Raw genomic sequence first — 8748 nt, forward strand, 5'->3', positions numbered from 1 at the left:
TTTCAGATGGTCCTAGAAGTGTGAGGAGAGCTTTCAAAAGCTCAAGACTGCTTTGGCTACAGCCCCAATGTTGGTGTTGTCTATGGATTCGGGGTCTTACACTATGTACTATAATGCATCATGTCTTGGCCTTGGCGCGGTGTTGATGCAAGATGGTAGGGTGATTGCCTATGCATCTAGACATATGAGGTTCATGAAAAGAGTTATCATGTCCACGACTTGGAACTGGCAGCTATTGTTCATGCCTTGAAGATTTGGCGGCACTATTTGTACGGTGTCCCCTGTGAGGTCTTTACCGACCACCGGAGTCTAAAACATCTATTCAAACAGAAGGATCTTAACTTGCGGCAGCGGAGGTTGTTAGAGTTGCTTAAGGACTATAATATCACTATTCTATATCATCCCTGAAAGGCCAATGTGGTGGCCAATGTCTTGAGTCAAAAGGCGGAGAGCTTGGGCAATTTATCATATCTACCGACAGCGGAGAGGCCATTAGTATTGGATGTTCAGGCCTTGGCCAACCAGTTTGTTAGATTGGATGTTTCAGAGCCCAGTTGTGTTCACCCTTGCGTGGTTTCTCGGTCTTCTTTATATGATCGCATAAGAGAACGTCAATATGACGATCCCTATTTGCTTGTCCTTAAGGACACGTTACAACACAACGATGCCAAGGAGGTTTCTATCGGAGATGACTGTGTGTTGCGGATGTATGGTCGATTATGTGTGCCTGGGTTATGTGAGTTGATCCTTCAGGAGGCCCACAATTCGTGGTACTCCATTCATCCGGGTGCCGCTAAGATGTATCAAGATTTGAGGCAACACTATTGATGGAGGAGAATGAAGAAGGACATAGTGGAGTATGTAGCTCGGTGCCTAAATTGTCAGCAAGTGAGGTATAAGCACTAGAGTCTATGAGGTTTGCTTCAGACACTTGAGATTCCCGAGTGGAGATGGGAGCGAGTTACCATGGACTTCGTTATTGGGCTCCCACAGAATTAGACGTTGTATGGATGATTGTAGATAGGTTTGCCAAGTCGGCTCATTTCATTCCGGTGGTGGCTACCTATTCTTCAGAGCAACTGGCTCAGATCTACATCTGCGAGATTGTTCGACTTTATGGCGTGCCAGTATCCATCATCTCCGACCGGGGCACGCAATTTACATCGTGCTTCTAGAGAGTCGTACAATGTGAGTTAGGCACAATGGTTGAGTTGAGTACATGATTCCACCCTGGACGGATAAACAGTTCGAGTGCACCATTTAAATATTGAAGGATATGCTTCGTGCCTGTGTTATGGAGTTTGAGGGTTCTTGGGATTAGTTCTTGCCGCTTGCAGAGTTTGCCTACAACAATATCTACCAATCGAGTATTCAAATGGCTCCTTATGAGGCCCTATATGGGAGACGATATCGTTCCCCAGTTGGTTGGTTTGAACCGGGAGAGGCTAAGTTATTAGGCATGGATTTTGTTCGAGATGCCTTGGAGAAGATCAAGTTGATCCAAGATCGACTTTGTACAGCCCAATCTAGACAGAAAAGTTATGCGGATCAGGTTCGTGAAGTTGCATTCATGATTGGAGAGCGGGTCTTGCTCCGGGTTTCGCCCATGAAGGGTGTTATGAGGTTCGGGAAGAAGGGCAAGTTGAGCCCTAGGTATATCGGACCTTTTGAGATTCTTGAGAGGATTGGTGAGGTGGCCTACAAGCTTGCATTTCCACCTAGTCTATTTGCAGTTCATCCGGTATTCCATGTTTCTATGCTCCAGAAGTATCATGGTGATCTGTCCCATGTGTTGGATTTCAGCTCAGCCCAGTTGGGCAAGGATTTGTCTTATGTTGAGGAGTCGGTGGCCATCCTGGACATGCAGGTCCGAAAGTTGAGGTCAAAGAGCATTGCTTCAGTGAAAGTTTGGTAGAGGGGTTAACCAGTCGAGGAGGCGACTTGGGAGACCGAGCATGATATGTATAGCCATTATCCTCATCTTTTCATCAATTCAGGTATGTATCTATACTCGTTCGAGGACAAACACTTATTAAGAGGGGAGAATGTAACGATCCGGCCGGTCATTTTGAGTATTTTAGCTCTGTTCCCTTATGTAAGGCCCCGTGAAAACTTCTACTCAAAACTCGTAATGCCAAATTAGGAATATGTGTTAGAAACGTATAAAATTCCTCAGCTCGCCGCGGTTCGGACCCTTTTGGACTGATCTATGCATTAAAAAGTGAAGGAATAATGTTTTCTAGAAAATTGCATTTCTGCGGTCCATTATGCGATTGCAGAATAGCTATGCGGACCGCATAGTCGTCGCAAAGTGAGGCAGTATGATGGACAATTTGAGGTCAACTATGCGGCCAATTATGCGATCGCATAATCACTATGCGGGCTGCATAGTCATCGCATAATTCCCTTGGGATTTTGTAAGGGGCGGTTCTGCGGTGCATTATGCGATCGTAGAACAGGTATGCGGACCGCATTCCTGTCGCATACCCAGGCAGATTGTTCATTTTTTGGGGAGCATTTTTGCGGTCCATTCTGCGGGCCGCATGTTCACTTTGCGGTCGCATATGCGATCGCATATCTGAGTCGGGGCTCCTATTGTCTAAGTTTTAAAACCCGACCCCATCTCATTAAAAACACCCCCATTAGACCATTTTTCTATTATTTTACTGCATATAGAGTGAGAGAGGGAGTTCTAGAGTGAGAGGGAGTGATCTTCATCAAGTCCCCACTCAACCCTTGCCCCAAATCCTTGAAGATTGTCAAGTGAAATTGCTAGGTCTTCACCCTAAGAGGTAAGAACTTGTACCTCACCTATAATTTCGAAATTTCTATTGAAATAAGTGATTAGCAAGTGGGTTTATGGGTTTAAGGGATGATAATCTTGCATGCATAAAAGATAATGGGATATGGGGAGGTTGTGAACCAAAAGGATAGCAATTGTGGTATAGGATGATGAAAATCCCTCACAAAAGGGCCCTAGAATCACTGTTCACACTTAGTGCTTGGTAGTATGCTCGAATAAGCTAGAATCCTAATCATGTCTCTAATTCTTGGTTCAATTTGCAATTCTTATAAAATAGATTGAAGTGCTAAGAGTCCCGGAAATTAATATAAAGATTTAAGGAAATCTCCATTGAGGTATGTATGGCTAAAACCCCATCCTATTAGAAATTGAGCTTCCATGGTGCCCGTGTAAATGTTGTAAGTTCGAAACGTGATTGATGCAGTACTTGTTATGTAAGTGAATTATTGTTGTGAAAATGTAGGTGGTAGGTACTTCTTCATGTGTTTAATGTGTTATTCTTTGTAAATGGAGGATGTGTGGAGAACATGATCTATGTGCTAAATGCCTAAATGTCATGCCAAGGTTACTTTGGGACTAATATGCCAAACTGGACGAATTCCTCTCTATGCTTATGACTTAAATTGCTTTTGTATGTGCCTATGATCTTAAGTGGCAAAGTAAATGTTGAAAATGGGAACAATGTGAAACGTGAGTTATGGAATATGAAAATTGTGGCCCCAAGTGCCGGTAAACTAATACATGTGTAACCAAAGGTTGGAGTGAGATGAATAACGGAGAATGGTAACGTCTCGGGGAGACGGCTTAGCCGATCGGGCCGTGATCGGACGCCATGATATATGCACATGGTGGTAATGTATTGATGATTGAAACTGGAAAGTGTGAATGAAATAATGGTAACGTCTCGGGGAGACGGCTTAGCCGATCGGGCCGTGATCGGACTCCGCTCAAGAAAGCGGTGGCAATATGGATAATGATGCAACAGTGTGGGATGCCCCAATCTAAAATTTCAGAAACTATGTGAAAATCATGTGAACCTCCTTATATTGTTGACATGGTGCTTATTTGAAACTTTGTTGTCTTTACTATTTCCTCTTTACTCTTGTGTGGTTGTTCTTTCTAACAGGATGGCGTTTAATTATACATACTACTACTATTCCGTGGTACTAACGTCCCTTTTGCGGGGGGCGCTACATTGTTAAATGAATGTAGGTGGCTCCATAGCGGATAGGGCCGATCACGTATAGCGGAGCATCCTCCTCTCAAAGTCTTGGTGAGCCCCTTTCTCTTTCCAGGGGCTTTGTTGTACATCTTTTGTTATAGATATCCACTTTTGAGGTATAGCCGGAGCCTTGTTGCCGGCATTGTCGTTATTGTCTTTTGTATCCTTAGAGGTTCCGTAGACGTTTGTGTGGGTTACGTACGGGTATTGGATAGGTCAATAAACCATGTTGTAACTTTGTACTCTAGCTCTTCTAAACTATATCTGTATGAAATATTGAAAGCTTAACCATGGTTTAAGGATTGTGGCATGAAAATGGTTTAACAATGTGAATGTTCAAATTTTTCTATTGTCTAAATAAATGATAGCGTGGTTCCCTTAACCGTATTGATTTGGGGTAGAATGGTATTAATAAGGCTTGCTCAGTTGGGGTTTACTCGATTGAGCGACGGTCGTGCTTCTCGAGGTTGGGGCGTGACACCTTATTTATTGCCTTCTCTATGTTATATTATGGTTATGTGACTTTTTGAAGTGGTTGCATTTGGTTTCATGTGAGTTTCGGAGTGGAATGGGACACTTAGTCCCAAAGTTGGAAGCTTAAGTTGCAAGAGTTGACCATAGTTTTACTGTTATGTAGACAACTCCGGAATGGAGTTTAGATAGTTTTGATAGCTCCGAATGGTAATTTTGGACTTAGGAGCGTTTCCGGATATTGATTTGGATGTTTGTAAGTCGCTTTGGGTTGAATTGGCGAAAGTTAGAAAGTTAAGGTTTGGAAGGTCGAGAGGTTTGATCGAGAGTTGACTTTATTGATATAGGGGTCGGATTCCAATTCTAGAAGTTGGAATAGGTCTGTTGTGTCATTTATGACTTGTGTGCAAAATTTGAGGTCAATCAGAGTTGGTTCGGTATGAATCGGTGTTATTGGGAAAAAGTGTGAAAGCTTCATAGACTATATTTTGGGGATTAGAAGGTCGATTTGATAATGGAATTGAGTAATTTTAGTATGGTTGAACTTGTTATTGAATGAGTAATTGGATTTTATAAGTTTGGTCGGGTTCCGAAACACGAGCCCGGAGTTGACTTTTTGATTTTCTTTAAAGATTCCAACTTTCTTCAGAATAGTTTCCTATGATTTATATTTATGGTATAAAGTTATTTTGGCTAGATTCGAGCCGCTTGGAGTTGGATATTCGCATAAAAGGCTTACTAATGGATTGAGTTAGCGTGTTTTGAGATAAGTAGCTTGCCTAACTTTTTTGGGGGGTGGGGGAGGGGGGGGGGATTGCCCCTTAGGATTGGTATTGTTTTGTGTTAATTGTGGTGCGTGAAAGACGTGTACGCAAGGTAACGAGTGGTTACACAGGCAAAATTTTAAGCTATATAGATTCTTTTCTTGCCTTTAATTGAGCTGTCATAACATGTTATATTCGTCATCATTAATCTATGCTTAGATGCTTCACTTGACATTGTTACTACTTGTTTCATCTCTTACTTGTTATTTGCCCTTACATGCATTGTTGAAGTTACTATTTTCTCATTTCCTTGTTAAATACTTAACTGTTGAGTTACCTTACTTGAAGTTGTTATTTCTTGAAAAATCTTATTGTTGATTTTTGGTGTTGAAGTTGTAAAGTTGTGATCATATTGAGGCAAAGTTGTAAATTGTTGAAATACCATTCTTGTTGAGTTATTCACTTGGTTGCTATTGTTGAGACTCTTGTACATATTGTGATTGAGCCATGGGCTATTTATTGTGTAAATATTATTATTGTTGACTTCTTTGGCAAGTAGTGGTATTAGGCAATTGAGGTGCAGATTGTGATATGTTGTTGTATTGATACGCATGCGGTGGTATAAGGATAAGGGTTGATATGCATGCGGTGTGATAAGGTGGGCTAAAATGCGGGTAACTGTTTTAAAAAGATGATGTTTAAAACTAAATGCAAGGCTCCCGCAGTGATATAAGGAAAGATTGTGATTGTGATTGTGAAATGAGATACGAGGCGGTACCTTGGACATGATTCTTGTTGTTATCTTTTATTTACATCACTTGTGTTTTGTTTGCATCATTTTTTTGGTGTTCTTATTACGTGTTTCCTCCCTTGATGCCTTTATTACCTTAACTTTTGGTGTAGCTTATCTTGTTATATTTATTCATTATTTCATTCCTTGTTTCCATTATTATATTGTACCATACATGTTCAGTTTCTTTATTTATTCTAGTAGGTGTCTTGACATGACCTCGTCACTACTCTACCGAGGTTAGGCTTGATACTTACTAGGTACCATTGTGGTATATTCATACTACGCTTCTGCACAGCTTTTTGTGCAGATCCAGGTACTTCATACCAGCCTAGGCATCGGTGAGTTCAGTGTGGATTGAAGACTTCAAGGTATACCTATCGGCGTTCGCAAGCCTCTGAGTCACCCTTTATCTTAGTTTCTATTGCATACTTCTATTATATATACTGATGTATTAGGGATGTTTCAGTATACTCGTGTAAAGCTTATGACTCGGTTTCACTAGATTTTGGGATGTTATTTTCAGTTGTATTGTGGAGTCCTTTTTATGATAGTTGTTGTATTTAATTGAAAGTTTTATTATTATTTCCGTTAATTCTTCATGTATGTTAGGCTTACCTAGTCTTAGAGACTAGGTGTCATCTTGACATCCTACAAAGGGAGATTGGGGTCGTGATAAATCCCTATACCTTACATGCAGGCTCCTAATCTTCTCAGCTACCAATGAGGGACTTTGTTCACACACATAATAATCTTCCCTCACCCCCCAAACTAAGTTCCATGTGGGCCACTACCACGAACCACGAGTCAAATTTTGAGATTCACTATGTGCGACCGACATCATTAGAATATTTATGGCAACCAAAGCTTGTAACTAACTTCTTCTTGTGTGCGCGTCTCCAAGCTTGAAAGGTAAGCAAACCGAGGCTCAGGCTATCACTGTCCATTACCATACTCGTCCAGCCGAACCTGGGATTTAATACTAGTTGTTGGGCTCAACTAGCCCGTAGATACTATTAACTTGGCGTGATATTGTTCGTTTTGGCTGAAACCCGCGCGATTTTCCTCAAAAAGGTCTCACACCATTAAGATATGCCTACAGCTTGTATAGGCTCTCAATCTTTTCAGCTACCAATGTAGGACTTCGTTCCCAAATCCAATAATTTTTCCCTTAAACTATGTTTCGCGTGGCTCACTATCACAATCCACGGGCAATTTTCAAGATCCATTGTGTGCGAACCACATTGTTAGAGCATTTATAGCAACCGAAGCCCGCAACTATTTTCTTCTTATATACGCATGCCCAAGCTCATAAGGGTAAGCAAGTCGATCCCCACCCCATGACTATATCATCGCCATACTCGTCCCGACAAAATTTAACTCTAATACCAGTTGTTGGGCTAAATCAGCCTGTATATACTTTTAATATGATGTGATACTTTTAAGAGATCCGAATATCTTATATGAAGGCTCCCAAATTTTTCAACTACCAATTTGAGATTTTATTTGCACATCCAACAAAAAGATATTTTTTCACTATTTATATGATTTGTTACATCATCATCCCCAACTATCATTCTTGCCATTTAAATCCAAGCTTTCCAAAATATAAAGCAAGTCAAAGGAGAAAAAAGGAACCAATAGAGAACTCTGTAACTATTTAACATGTACTAATAATGAATCTCTGACTTTTAAAACTGCATAGTCATATTGAGGTGTCCCTCCCCTACGATTTATCTTTCCACCCCAACAAGCGGACGACAAGTATTTAATTACTAAACTAGTACCTTACAACTTTAACAACACGTTACTCCCTCCATCTCAAATTATCTGTCGTGATCTTTAAAAATAGTTGTCTCAAATTATTTGTCATTTTAGAAGTTTAGACAAAATTAATTTTTTTTTCTCATTTTACCTTCAGTAGTAATTGTTCTTGAAGATGGAGATGACACATAAATAGAATAAATATTCAATGAAGATAGATTATATCTTAAGACATAAATAAGGGTAAAATTATCAAAAATCTCTTCTAATTAATATTTTTAAGGGCCGTATAAAAGAAAAATATGACAGATAATTTGAGACGAAGGGAGTATTGTTCTATTTTGTAACTCTATATGTTATGAAATTTATCCTAGAAAGAACAATGTAACAAATCCGAAGAACTTTCAGAAGGTGCTATTAGCAATATTTAATAACACACACTTTGGATCAATGTAAAAAAGATTTTACCAAATAAAATTACAAACCATTGGGTGATCGAAGATACAAAATTTTGAATATAATAATTGGAGAGAGGACATATGAAAGGAAGAGTATCTATAACTACACATCAGTTTGACTAGTTAGAACTGCAGAAAGGTCGACAACAGCTATTCTAAGCAAGTTGGAGTCGATTGTATGAACCATGCCCTTTTTGCTTCATTTAAGCTTATCTGAGGCCAATATTGAACAAAATAAAAATAAAGATAATAGGTACTAGAAGTTCTCTACACAGAAATGTTGAGTAATCAAAAATTTAGAATCCTTGTCCTGTTGTGCTAAGCCATCCTTCAACTCCGAAATCTTGTTGCACAAGAACAAAAAGAGGGGGGTAGGGGGTGTTTCTCCAGAAGCTATTCACACACATATATATATATNATATATATATATATATATATATATATATATATATATATATATATATATATATATATAT

The sequence above is a fragment of the Nicotiana attenuata genome, unplaced genomic scaffold, assembly GCF_001879085.1.
Source record: "Nicotiana attenuata strain UT unplaced genomic scaffold, NIATTr2, whole genome shotgun sequence".
In the NCBI taxonomy this organism is placed as follows: domain Eukaryota; kingdom Viridiplantae; phylum Streptophyta; class Magnoliopsida; order Solanales; family Solanaceae; genus Nicotiana; species Nicotiana attenuata.